Genomic DNA, 15376 nt, shown 5'->3' with positions numbered 1-15376 from the left:
ATATGCCTGAGTACTAAGCCAGAAACCTTGGTTCACCAATTCCAAAGAGTACGTTCATACATGACCCTGAGGTTTTTATAAAAAACCAAACCACTACATGAAAGGAAACAGCAGACATCTGGTAGCCAGAGTCAGGGGAGCGTCAATATCTCATAAAAACTGACACCAATAGCACAAATATTTTAGACTAGTTACGCTACTGCATAACTCAGCCTTATACTAACTGGACAGTGAAGAAACCTTCACTTATTCTCCCAAACTAGGAATTACTATTTATGTCCAAACATGCTCTTAACAAGAAAGACACATGACTATAAGAATTCCAACTAAATTTGAGGGACCACCTCTCTGAGATTATGTCTACTCATCCCATCAGGTCATGATGTCTTTACATCCTATCAGTCATTAGGAAATGTCATCTGGCAGGGCCCAGAAATATCTCTCTTTCTGGGCCCTGACAGATGATGTTTTCTAATGACCGATGGGTGTAAAGACATCATGACCTGATGGGATGGGTAGACCTGGCTTTTGCTAACCTTAAAGAGATGGCTTTGTCTCTGGGCTTGGGGATCCAGATGGGTGGCAGAGCCCAGGCAGTGGTTATCTTAATTTGGTGGTGTTTTGTTTTGTTTTTAACCTTGGCTTCTGATTATGTTAGCAAAGGTTTTTATATTGTTTTGTGTTTTTGTATAGTTTTAAATTATTGCTAGCCATCCAGAGTCATGAATCTGAGACGGGAAGCCATACAAATTGAAATATGAAATAAAGACATTTATGTCTTGATTATGTTTGAACTGCCTCAGAAGTATTTGATTTTAATATATTGGTACCTACAGTGCATATCTAATCAGAAAACCATATTAAACTAAAATATGGCTTTTATTTTGAATAGAAGAAGAATTTTTCATCATAATCCTGCCATCCCCCATGCCTACAAATAGATCTGAATAAAATCCCCATAAAGGCAATTTTTAAAGTTCCAAGCAAAGGGCAGCTGGGAAGTATTTCTTTAAATATTTGTTATATTTTTGTTTTCTTCAGCTTCAAAGGAATAGCTGAGGGTGTTCTTATCTGGCTTCTGTTACAGCTCCATTCAGTTCCCCAAGCTTTTCATTATCTACACAAAACCACTAAGAAACATAATCAGGAAATTTGGAGGTGGGTGCTGTCAATATGCAGAAGTGCCCAAATCTATTTCACTGTAACATCTCCATGTACACTGGCACTCTTGAATGCCTGCTTGCAGTTAGTAGTGAACTGAATAAGAGATAAATTGAAACCATTATACAGGAATAGAAAGTTCTAGATCCCATGCACTTAAGGGAAAGAAGTACACATCACTATCCAATTCCTTCTTGACAATCTTCTCGTAAAATCACCAACACTTCAATGTTTTTACAATCTAGGAATTGTCTGAGTCATATTCTTTCCCTTAAAGTGCTTGGCAGTTATGAAAAGTCCTATAATTTAACACTGTTTATTCTAGAGTAACAGATAATTCATTTTCCCATTCATTTTCCTGTTCTGAAGACATTAACCCTCCAAAATGTAGAATTCTTAACATTTTCCATACTGGTCAGAAAATTAGGAATTAAGTCCACATCTTAGAGGATATAGGTGTATAGAGCTAGCTGTGGTGACAAAAAGTGATACATACACAATGGCACCTTGACACAAACCTCACCCTCTAATGCTTGTGTCCTGACATTAGATACATGTCATGGAGCTTGCATTGCAGCATCATAATATACACTTCATTGTTTGCCTTCCTTTTTCCTCTATAGAAGTCTATGCTGGAGGACCCTGGAGTTTCAAGGCGGGTGGGGGGGGGGGAGTTCTTTTGTTTTTCCCCCTGACAGAAATTTGGACTGTTTTTTTTTAAACATCAAAGCTTACTGACCATTTATAGAAAATACTGTGTCATTATGGATTTTATTGTCCTACAAACAATTATATTTAGTTGATTGGTACAAGTAAGGTAGCATGACTAATACATATTTTCCCACGAGTATGCTAAATTTTATCTGATAAACTGGATATGTAAAGTGAGCACATTAGCAGATCTATACAGGAATTGCACAATGGTAACAATTCGCTACAATTCAGTAGGGACAGCAAGGAAGAATGAGTAGCAATCATACATAGATAAGAATAGATTGGAAGCGCATTTTTATTGATTGTAGAAAAATGTATAACTTTTTCAGGTTGATTATTGCACCTATATCTTTGAGTAACCTGCCAGGGACCACACTCTAAAAAATAGGTAGGGCCAGAAAGTAAAAGTGAGTTAGAACTCACCTTTATAGCAAGCTCTTCTGCCTTATTATTATTATTATTATTATTATTATTATTATTATTATTTCATTTTTGTTTTATTAACAACTTATTTCCCCCCAATGGTAGCAACTGCTTGGGAGAGTCAAAATGGCTGAGTGATAAGATGGAGAATATTAACAAGGATAGTTTGTAAAAGGATAAATTAAGACAAAGAGCAAGGTAAGAGTACAAGTAAATTCAGGAAACATCAAAGGAAGAGTTCTGAGATGCAGAAGGACCTCAAAGGTCCCAAACAATCCCAAACACAGTGATTAAGAGAGTCATATATTCCTACTAAATATCATCTCTGGGTTACAGCTTACAAAGCTGTTGTAAAGCACAGCTCCTAGCCCTGTTCATGTGATGCATTCCACTAAGACAACAGGAAAAAGATGCTAACATGGGAACCACACCTTGCAACAAACTCAGAGGTTTACTTTGCCCCCACATCTATACCAACAGTACAATCACAGGACCCAACAACTACTCATACAAGATTAGAGACACCTTCACATGCTTTTCCTCTAATGTGATTCATGCCATCAAGTGCCAGCACAAACAGAACAAACTTTGCAGAAAAGTATTGAAAGATATAAGTTTGACATCAGGGCTCAAAACAAGGACAATGTAATGTCAGAGATTTCAGTCTCACAGGACATTGTATTGCAGGTCTCAGAATAACCATTTTGGAAAAATGAGACTTTAATAGCACATTGAACTCACAAACATCAAAAGGTTTCATGCTATCTCAAAAGGTCTCAGTAAATACTGTCTCAAAACCTGGAGATCTGTTGAATATACAAGGCAGGGATGGGCAACTGGTAGACTACCCAACATCCAATTTGCAGCTAATGGAACCCCTTGAAATACCCACCAACTCAAAACAACAACAACAACAATGGATCAAAAAATTCAGCTCTGCTTACTACGGTGTATCATGACATTGCCATTCCTTGCCCATCACATATCAGGTTTTTATACAAAATCAGACAGGATAATAAATATTGTATGGCTGCTAATTTATAAGACTAAATCATCTTGTATGGGATGCATTTTTGTTTATTTTATCACAATCCTGTTTCTAAGTTTACTTACAATGATTATGCTGCAGTTAACCATTTTTTTCCTGAATTTTATGATGAGCATGACTTGCTCAAAACACATCAAGATATCTCAATTAGGAAACAACAGTCTTTTGCATACAGGTGCACCTTGATGTACCCATTTAATACCTCTACTCCAAAAACTACACTAGTTGCCAGTTACTTTCTGGATGCTATTCAAGCTGCTAGTTGCCACCTTTAAATTCTGCATGATTCAGGGCCTGGTTATTTACTGGGCTGCTTTATCTTTATTTATTATTCTTTATTAGATTTCTCCTACTAACATTTGTCCACCCTAGTAGAATAGGCTCTTTATGTGTCCTTTTGATCAGACACTGCCATCTTCAGGGCCATTGGACATTTAGCTTCTCAGTTCCTCTCCCCTCTGCCCCCTGGAATAATAGCTGCTCTGATATTTGAAAGCCCTCCCTTCTTGCCTTCAGGAAATTAGTGAAAACCTGGCTGTTTTATAAAGCCCTGGGGGCTGATTTACTACAACTATTCCTTCTGAGAAGTAATTGGTTTTAGTCTTCTAAATATCTGTCCCAATATTTGTTATTATAATGTACAATTTTGTTTTTAAATTTGATACATATTGTTTTAATCCCAATTATGTATCAGGGAGTTGTACACCATGAGAATGAGCTGATTGAAGTGGCCTATAAGTCCTGAGGTAGACGATGATGATGATGATGATGAGATAGATAGATAGATAGATAGATAGATAGATAGATAGATAGACAGATAGATAGATAGATAGATAGATAAAGGGAGAGGCAGAGGGAGAGGGAGAGAAATTTGATATAAAAAATTCATTGTGCTATGCTACAGTATATAGAAACCAATTTGATACAAACTTCCTTTTAATACGTGAACTGGAAACTCTAGTTCATTAATTATCTCTGAATTTTGAATATTGTATATTATTATAAAACTTATTATAAACACTCTTTATTAACCTAACCTAAATTCTTATTATACCTGACATATATTCATAGCTAGTGCCTTTTATATATAACATAGTGTGTGACTGTTTTCAGTTGGCCAGGTTGGTGAATATAGTCTTCTCAATTATTGGTTGTAAACCTCTTCAGTTTTTCATTACTGTATCGAATGAAGTAAAACTACAAACCACAAATTTAAAGGATCTTGCATCATGTAAAAGTCTATTTTTTATCAGATTATTCATATTTTAATATTTATTAAACTAATATTTATTAAATATTAATAAATTATTATTACTTTATTATTAATATTATGATTATTCATATTTTAATATTTATTAAACCAATATTTATTAAAATATTAATAATATTAATAAACATCCAGAGTTGGATAAACATCCAGAGTTATTTTCAGTCTCAAGACAGAATTTTTAAAATATTTTCATAATCTCACTCATTTTTTTTTCTAATGACCTCTATGTCATGATTTCAGTCAAAATAATAAGATGCAGAGCAAAGTACCAAGTCATAAATCACTGTGTAGCTTGGCATTGATTAACTGGTTCTCAATTGCCCTAAACCATCTAGGAACTTTGTAAGGCCCCTGACTAAAGAATTGCTACAGTAGCAGGCTCTCAGGCAGGCATTTTGAGATCGCTGGAGAAATGGGTGCTTAAGCAATTCCTTGATGAAAAATTTTCATTGTTGCTTTTCACAAATATCTGAGCAAAGCTCTGATTTGAATTTTCCTCTTCTGAAACTGTAACAATATAGAAAGAAAATTTCACAATTATTGATATGCTGTTTTGAGATTGTGTTACTGAATGTTGAGAGAGTGATAATTTATGCCATTTACCTGAGGTGACAACTTCTTATCTTGTAAATCCTTTAAAACATGTGAGGCTGCATTTGTTCAGACTATATACACATAGAAAAATTATCGGTACCTACATACATTCATAAACTGTCCTACTCTGGCAAATAGATTGATAACAAGATGGGACTGGAGGTTTACTTGGCGTGGTAGAAAATTGTTTTAAGCATAAGGATCAAAGAAGCAGATGGAAACAGGTAAGCATAACCCTCCAGTGGATGGAATGCAATCCACTTACAACTCATCAACTGATGATCAGATAAAGTCATTAATCTAGACAGAAAGTTATAATATGTGTTGGTTTCATATTTGAAGTATAAGAGGCAGATCAGATAGATGATAGATAGATAGATAGATAGATAGATAGATAGATAGATAGATAGATAGATAGATGTGTGTGTGTGTGTGTGTGTGTGTGTGTGTGTGTAGCTTTAATTCAGTGGAACTGGGATTCTAATGATAACCATATTAAAACTCTGATGGAAATGACATTTGCAGCAGCCCTCATTAGTTTTCAAGTAGAAAATTAAAGACAATGGCATCATTCCAAAATAATCAGTTTGTTGATCGCTGCCAAAATATTTGATGTTCCTCTTTAATGCACATGTCTTAATTTATGTCAATGCAATGCTTTATTTCTTGATTTTATTGTATGCTGCAACTCTTGTCTATAATTTCTTTCATATATATATATATATATATATATATATATATATATATATATTTCATATATATATATATTTGGTAGCATCAGGTCTCAATTATTTCATGCATTGTCATATGGTGGATTTGTCCAAAATACCATTTTCCTGTACATGTTATTACAGTTTGTGTTGTTACCATTACTATTCTATCACTTTGCTTCCAAAAGTATAACCCAAAAAACAAAACAAAACATATATCCCACTAGCCCACTGTCTCTTCAGTTTATCTGACAATGGATAGAGTCGTGACTTTGCTATATGTTTAAAAGGGGCTATTCAGAATGTGAATATTCAGAGGTACACTTATTCTGGACAGATCCATCACTTGGTCCCAAGTTTCTTCAATATGTTGCAGTTAATATATTGCAAGATTAAACTCTTGGAAGCCATGGTTACTTCAGCTGGTGATACTGCACTGGATGTACCAATTATCTGATTTATATTTCTGAGTTTAAAAATGCTTACAGTATTTAAATTGCAAACAATATCAGCTTGAAGGTTTTAGTATCTAAAATCTTAATCCAACCTAGATAATTTTTTCCCCCTCCTACCTTCCTTTCTTCTACCTGCCTAGCATAAAATGCCCTCCTATTTAATAATCCTCTCTTATTATTTTCCCCTATGTCCCAGTAGCCAGCATGATCATGTCAAGTACATTTGGTCCAAATAGGTATGATAAACTGCCTGGGGAATCAGTAGATCTATATCCTAAGTCCATTTGCAGTGCCCTGCTTGTTCTGACAGTGGCCATTACAGCTGGTCAAACAATCTGAGTAATGATGACTTACATGGATTGGACAACAGTGGCAGAGACAGAAGGTAGCACTCATAAGGACTGGACTGCAATATCGAATGATCAGTTGGGTCATATAGAAAAATTCCTCTACATATCTCCCACCACTTCTCCAAACCCAAGTCCAGAGACAATTGTAGCCATCAATGCTCTCTTCCTGCAAACATTTACACAGAATGTAGAGTAATGTCAGTTTTGAGGTAGGAAAATTATCTAGAAATCGAGTGCTTCAGATGGGAAAAGCCCTTTTGGCATAAAGATAATGAAGATATCTATTTTTATTAGTACATCTAGAAAGGCTAATAATAATAATCTTAGGAGCAGTCAAATGTATACTAATATAAATACAAACAGCTATCTTAATTTAAGAATATATATTTTATAAGCTTATACAGATTAACAATAGCTATGATGTGAACTTTTGAAGAAAATGCAAGTATGGATAAAAGTGTTTTGCAAATACAACTCTTAGTTTTTATTCTTCCTAAAGTCTGTTAGTGTCTGTTATTGGCTTCTCCCTCTATCCAATAATAACTGGGGAAGGGTTTGTCAATTATTCACTAAAGCCCAGTAAATCAAAGAATACATCATTGGGTCAGTATAAATTAATCACATGATGCAAATGATGTAATTGGTGACACCATTAAACAACATAAATAACAATGGAATATGGCCTTTTATATGTGAGGTCCACTGAATCAAAGCCCATTAAATTTAAGCTTCACTATATTTATAATACACACACAGACACAGACACAGACACAGACACCACACGTTATAGCACTGATAAAAGAGTCATGCATTTGAGATGGGTGGCTATATAAATTGAAATAATAAGTAAACAAATAAGTAATAAACAGTATTTTACATTCTGTTCATTAACAAGTTATCACTGCAACATAATACCTGTCAAAATAATCCCTTAAAATATGGTTATTATTGGTTAGATTAGAGGTTTTAATCATCTGTTGGGAGAGCTATTAAATGGGATCCAGGATATAAGATCAGGATGGCCAGATGTGGGGAGCAAGGGCAGGCAGTAACATATGGGTGGTGATGGGCAGAGGCAGATACGGTGGGAATCTAGGGACAGACATACCTGCCTGAGCTGACACACCATTGCTATGTTCAAGACTATTAGTCCTTGAAGAATATAACCTGCCCTTATGTGACACAGAGTCTGGAGTGTGTTTTTAAGAATACCTGTGATTTGACACGTGATTGAGTTCATGTGGTGATAAATTCATCCTTAGTCCTACCTGCCTTGAAGGAGGTTGTGATATGATTCCTATTCAAGAAGCCATTGCTGGACTCAACAATTACAGACAATTATCATCCAGTTTTTGACCTTGCCTTTTGGGAAAAGGTTGTTGAGCTTCAGAGAGTCTTGGAAGAAATGTATAGCAAGAATATCGGTCATGGTATGGAGCTGACTTTTATCATGCTTGTAGATTACTTCTAGCACAGCCAGTATGGGGAGGCGTAACTGTTCTGGTTTCACTGATATCTCAGTGGCTTTTGATAATATCAGTCATGGTACCCTTTTGGATCAACTGCATGTATTTGGAGTGGGAGGCACAGTTCTTCTCCTTTCTCTGTGGCCAATTCCAGTCAGAGTTGAAAGGAGAGGAGATATCAAGAATGAAGCCTGGATTTGTGAGGTGCCATAGGGCTCAACACTCTTACTTTTCTTGTTTAACATGTATATGAAGCTACTGGGTAAGGCCATCCATCAACAAGGGGTCAGGTATTATCAGTATCCAGATAATAGTTGTATATTTCAACCCCTGGTCAACCAAGTGATGCTGCCAAGGTCTTGTCCTAGTGCCTGGAGACTGATGGGTTCTGGATGAGAAGGAAAAAGCTTAAACTCAACTCTGACAAGACTGAGTGGATATGGATGCATAGTTCTTACAGTACTGGAGACTTTCCTTTCCTTTCCTTTCCTTTCCTTTCCTTTCCTTTCCTTTCCTTTCCTTTCCTTTCCTTTCCTTTCTTCTTTTTTAGTTCTAAACAGAGTGGCACTTCCACAAACAGAACTGATATGCAGTTTAAGGGTCTTCCTGGTTTACAGCTCGGACTCAAAGAGCAAGTGGTAGCTGTGGACAGGATGGCCTTTACACAGATCCATCTGGTACACTAATTGCTCCCTTTCCTGGACTGTGTGTCATTTCTTACACTCATGCTTTAATCACCATGCAAGAGAACTATTGCAATGCACCCTTCATGGAGCTGCCCTTGAATTCCATTTGGAAGCTACAGCTGCTCCAGAATGCACTGGCATGAGCAGTTATAGATGTACCTCAGTAGACCCATGCAACATCTCTGCTACATGAACTGCATTGGTTCTGGATGCAGGTGATGTTCTGGGTGTAATTCAAAGTGCTAATTGCCAGTTATAAAGCTCTTCATTGCATAGGGTCTGGTTACCTGAGGATCCACCTCTCTCCCATTGTTTCAGCCCATCCTCTAAGACATGACTGATTGGACTCTGTATCCCACAATGCCAGCTAATGCAGCCTAGGAAGCAGCCCTTTTCTGTCATGATGCCTGCCCTCTGGAATAGCATCCCTCCAGAGGTTCAAATAGCACTGCTATCATTTAAACTGGTTTTGAAGACCTGGATTTTTTCCCAGGGCTTGGCTTGGTTGGGGTGTGTATCTACCTGATGTGAACCACAAGAATGTGCTTGGTAGAACTTTTGTTTGTTTCCCTGTTATGATAACATTTGTATATGTTTTCTGGTTTAACGTACTGTCCTTTTGTTTTTAATTGGTGAGCTGCCCAGAGCCATTGCTGAGTTGGGCGGCCTTAGAAATATAAATTAAATAAACAAACAAATGTGCTACCAAGAATGCTAGCAATTCTGTGCATTGTAAAATGTGGTCTTTGATGAATTGGCAACCTATTTATAGTTATATCCCATAAATTCCTTGCTGCGACTGATTGCTTTATATGCAAAAGAAGTTTGCAAAGAAAATAAATCTACAGTATTCGAGGAGGCACCCTTGATCTAAGAAGAACAAGGAAGTTTTTAGACACAAATATATTTAAAGTAACTTTTAACAAGTATTAAGATGTAAAGAATTGCAAAGGTTCATGGAACAGACTAGATATAAACCTCATAATTTGAACAAGGTAGTTGCTGAAAACTAAGGAAATTTTGTAACAGAAAAGGCAACAGACATCTAAGCAACAGAAAGAAAACTGTTTCCTTAACTTCTTTTAGCAGATGCTTTTGGATGAATAAACAGCAAAATCATTCTTTACTGGTGTCCGATCTGTGGATCTACACTTCTAGTAATACCAGCCTAGACAGCAGTTGTGTATCAGCAAGAGTTTGGATAGTACCAGGTTGAGTAAGGCTGAGCTAAAGTTTTTTCAAGGCCTTTAGATGAGCACAATTCCCTAATAATATTAGTTCTATGATCAAAATATTACTAAGGGATATTTATAAAACTAGTTAAAAAACTGAAAATTCTATAAACCAAAACAAAATAAATCATGATTTTATTCTGAATATCTTCAGCTTCTGAAATGATTCATATATCTTTCCTCTTAGCAGCATTTTTATTGGCAGGAATTATCAGGTAACTACATTTAACTTTTTCCTTGAAAAGCTTCACCTGCTCATTCTGTTTAAAGGCAGAAAACATACCAAGTCAATTTTCTTCTGGCCAAATGGATTTTTTTTTTTTAGCTTAATATATTGAATAGGTCTCTCCTCCTACTCCATAGACCTCACCTCTTGATAACCCATCTGTTTTATTTTATTACACTGTTTCAAAAACTGAATTGCTACAGCTAATCAGTTGGGAAAAGTAACAAAACTGCTTTCAGAATTTATTGCCTCTACTTTTAAAATAAGCATATTTTCATCAAATTAAATATGTACTTCTTAATGATGATTGTACTTAGTGCATAGAGTTTAGAAGCTTTTGCAAAGGATGCAAAGTAACTTCAGCTCAGTTACAATGCACTTTAGTCTGACCAAAATAGTCCTCAGTCCTTTGACCTATTACAATGTATATGTGTATGTTTATATCTATAACTATATCTATATCATCTACAGTATATCTACTGTGTACATACACATACACATACACATGTATACATACTCCTACACTATTGTGAAATTTCTTACTAGATAAGTGAGTATAATGCATTTCCTTTTTAGAAATTTTTTCTTTCCCCCAGAATAAACTTTCTGTGTTACATTAACAGAGATAAGAATGCAATGTACTAGTCTCAGGATTGGCATTGTGTTAACTCATTTCTTATTCCTGCAGATAGTGATTTCGTGAGTCATTATGGGATAGCTTTTTTAAATATACTGTCTTGAAATATGTTTAATAATATAGAAAATAGAAGTAATAGCATGTAAGTCCAGAAGTGTATCATTTATTTCCCCAGATAATAAAATAATCATCCAGTTTCAAAAATGCTACTGGCACAATTTGAAGAAATACGAGGAGTTGTTTGCAAGTAAATATGATTGTTCTATATAAGACTGAAATTTACCAACACAGAAATCTATCTATCTATCTATCTATCTATCTATCTATCTATCTATCTATCTATCTATCTATCTATCTATCTATCTATCTAAAAGATAAGCACTGACATTAAGTCGTCTGCCAAGTTCTAAGGATGGTTTGTATTTATTACAATTTCCTCACAATACATGCTCCATTGACATCTTTAAGTAGTTGAATGTTAAGGTGAGTGATTTTTGGATTGCAGTTTGATCTCATCCAGTAAACTAGATTCATTAGAAAAGTTGGCACTGAAAGCCATAATATTCTATACCAATTATATAGCTTAATGACTAAACATAAAAATAACTTTATATAAAGCCTGTGTATCAAATCATATTGAACACAATTACTTTATTCTGGATACTAATAGCCATTATTAACACATAGAGAAATCAACAGTGACCCAAAGATAGTTGGCATCAATGTAAGTAATTACTCCATTGGCTAAGATGAAGCAGAGTGTTAGGTTTGCCACTACAATGGTGTGACCAATGCATTACCTAGACAGTGTGAGCTGACCCAAAACATAACAGTGCAGCAATCTCTGAACTACCACTGCCAGTATACTGTTACTTCAAATATGAATTTATTGCACACATAAGCTGAAGTATTGATCAGGACAAATTTCACTTACAGTTTAGTGGGGTGTGAAATCACCCCAATTTCCTCTTCAAGTGTTTTTCTTTGGTGGATGTTTGCATTTTGTTCTCTGAAGCCTGGTTTGCAAAGCATAACAGCAAAAGGTAGGTTAAAAAAATGCTGGATTGCCCAGGCAATGTGTAAGGCTTTCCTATGCTTTGAAGTAAATGATAACCAATATACGTTTTCCTTAATAATAAGAAAATTTATATTACGGCTTTGAAAGCCAATAGTAGAAATGAACAGTAGAAAACAGGAGTAATGGTCAGATGTACTCAAAGATGAGAACCCAAATTGAAAGGAGGAATGCCACATCACAGCTGGTATTGAACTTTGGCAAAGCCAAAAGTTTGGCCTGACAGTTACTAATAGAACCATCCACAGAATCACTGACTTAACATAAACTATCTATATCATCTTTTCCAGAGTTCACCTCCCTTTTGTCAAATTATTTTTTTTTAAAGATCATGCTTCCTATCACTGGTTTCTTTAACTTGGATATGATAGTCAGATGTGGCAATGTGTTGTCATGAAAGGCATGGAAGTGATGAACCAGCATTTCATAATGTTTAATATTTAATTGTTTATTTGTATTCAAAAGGAATGCTCAGTTTAAAACTGCAAATTTAAAAATACATTTTTATTTCAGGGCTGCAACAAGGACATTTCAGTAGCCATCTTTTGCAGAACTGTAAGTATGACAATTTAAATATGGTGGCTACAAAATACCTGTGAGATCAGCTTTTAAGAATTAAATAGCAAAGCCTATTTCACTTAATACCACAGCATGAATCCAAACTGAAATCATAATCTTTTTACACTTCTGATTTTCCCAGACTTTCAAGTAGCTCAATAAAACAGTGAGAGTTGTTTAGTAAAACAATTTTCTTTCAAACCTGTAACACATATGAATATTAAATGAGTCTATGCTCAGCATGTAACAAAGATTCACATTCAGAAGGATTAAAGATGGTAATAAAGCTGGCTAGTCACTCAATTGCTACATTATAAAGATAGTAACTAATGAAATCATTGGGGGGAAAAAAACTCTCTAAAGGTGATTTAGATTTATATTTTGTCAGTAGACTGCTCATAATGCCAGGCTTCATGGAGCAATAAAGCCAAGCTGGAATGTTTGAATTTCAGAATTACCTATTACATGGGGCGGGAAGAAATAAATGGCAAAGTATTTATGACATTGTGTGTTTGGTGTTATTGTCTGATAAATTTGTTAAGCAGACTAAAGGGATTAAATGGTCATATTTAGGTCAGGATTAGTAATAAATAAGCCAAAGCTTTTGCATAGGCCAGAGGGGAACAATGGCCCTTCAAAATGAAACACTGGCAAACTGCCTAACTCCTTTGGAAAAGGCTAAGAAGCAGAGCATCTTTTCCAAGGAACCAGGTAAGAGAGCTTGATTATGGACATGCATAGAAGTACATGTAGCTGATGGAATACCAGTGATTTACTGCTAAAGTTGGGGGGAGAAAAAAAAATAGTAGATCTTACGGAAGCTTCCTTCCAAAATATTAGGAATATCAGGGCACACACTATAAAGCAATTAAACAAAGATATTGTTGGGGGGTGGGAGAATGGTTGCCATGTCCCATTTTGCACTGGAGTCACAGCTTTGAAATATACCTCTGCAATCTACCTTTTCTTTTTTGTTTTCTTACCCAAATTTTAACAGTATAAATCATGGGCATTCCATCAGCTATAGTGCCTACTATGCATTATCGTAAACAGGACTCTTTATAGACTTTTGAATGGTTATTTCTTTCATCATTATCTTGTGTAGGTGGGACTTTCAGGTGAGGAATGACGAGCTAGCACATCTCCGAACAAGCGAAGGCAACGTCGTAGCCACAGCTGGAGGACCGCCAAGTAGATTGGTACCACAGAACCTCTCCAGAATAGGAGAGGACAGGAGATTGCACTTCAGGCAGCTGTTCCTCATGAGGAAACTGCAGGATAGCAGTTTCCTGTGGGTTTGAGTGCCAGGAAATGAAGAAAAGCCATCATGCTCTCAACTGCAGTGGGGCAGTTTAAAGGATGCTGGGTTCACTAATCTTACTTTCTAATAACTTTCAGAAATTACCTATTTAACTATATTAAGGCCATGAGATATCTTCAAAATGACAAGTTTGCAAAGTCACCTGGTGAGTGTACCTTCATTCCAGAATAAAAGAAAAAATAACTGTAAGCTTAAGAATTTAAAGAATATGAAACAAATGGAAAAAGCTAAACAAGACTGTAATCCAAGAAAGTTATAAACAAATTAAAGGACCAGACAAATTTGTAATATTAGGACTTTTGCTGTAAGATTTTGGGGGGAAAAATACACAAATAAACAGCACCATTGTGGGAACTAAATTGTTTAGTCTACCTTAATAACAGAAATTCGAGACTTTATGATTTCAGAAATTGGATGCTGGAGGGGACTAAAGATTCCAGGCATGAGAGAGAGAGAGAAGAGAGAAGAGAGAAGAGAGAAGAGAGAAGAGAGAAGAGAGAAGAGAGAAGAGAGAAGAGAGAAGAGAGAAGAGACTTGCCTTTTGTCTTTGGTCAGGATTGAGACAAAATGACAGAAAATAGTATGACATTTAAAATACTCCAGAAGATATTTGAAGAATGGGAACAGAATATAACAGCTACAGTGTCACCAATGATGTCTGCTGATGGATTGACTATGCTGATGGATAGACTATTTCCAAAAGATGTTAAAGGAGAAATGACAGATGTGAAAGAGAATACTTTGGAAGATATACAGGATAAAGATCTGAAACAAACCTAATCTGATGCAGGAATATTAGAATATAAAGAAATTGTTGAACTACTGGAAAGTAAAAAAAAAAAAAAAAGTGGATTATAGGACAGAGATGACAATTAAAGTGAAAATACAAATGACAAGCCAAGAGAATTAACTGGATAATAACAATTTACTGGATTTACAAAAGAGGTTTGCTAAAATCTCTAAGAAGCCTTTGAGATGGGAAAAAGAAAAACTGAAGAGAGATCAAATCCTATGACAATATCTGAATTAATTAATGATAAAGATTGTTAGAAGCAAAAGGAAGGAGTGCAAATTGGTTTGTTTGACCAAGGTTAAGCTAAGACATGCTTCTATAAAATTCTGGGAACCCTTATTTGGACTTTTTGCTGACACCAGGATTGAAATGTTAATGATTTATGGATTTGCATATGGATAAGGGATGACTTATGGGAAGAAGAGATACTTGCATGTAACCTGATAGGGGGTGAAGAATTACTATGTTTGTGTTTCTTGTGATGAAGATCAGAAGTAACTTTTAAAAATATTTTCTTTCTCTTTTTCTTATTTTTTCCTCTTTCTCCTTTTTTCCTCTTTTCTTTTCTCTTGCACTTTCTTTTCTTTCTTTTCTTTCTTTTTTCCCTTTCTGAGTTTAGTTTGTATTGTCTTTTATTATTGTATTAAAAATTTTTAA

This window comes from Python bivittatus, unplaced genomic scaffold (genome assembly GCF_059951505.1).
Source record: "Python bivittatus isolate LINGU-HERP-01145 unplaced genomic scaffold, Pbiv_v1 ctg000350_np1212, whole genome shotgun sequence".
Lineage (NCBI taxonomy): Eukaryota > Metazoa > Chordata > Lepidosauria > Squamata > Pythonidae > Python > Python bivittatus.
The sequence above is the reverse complement of the archived record's forward strand: the minus strand, read 5'-3'. Positions refer to the sequence as shown.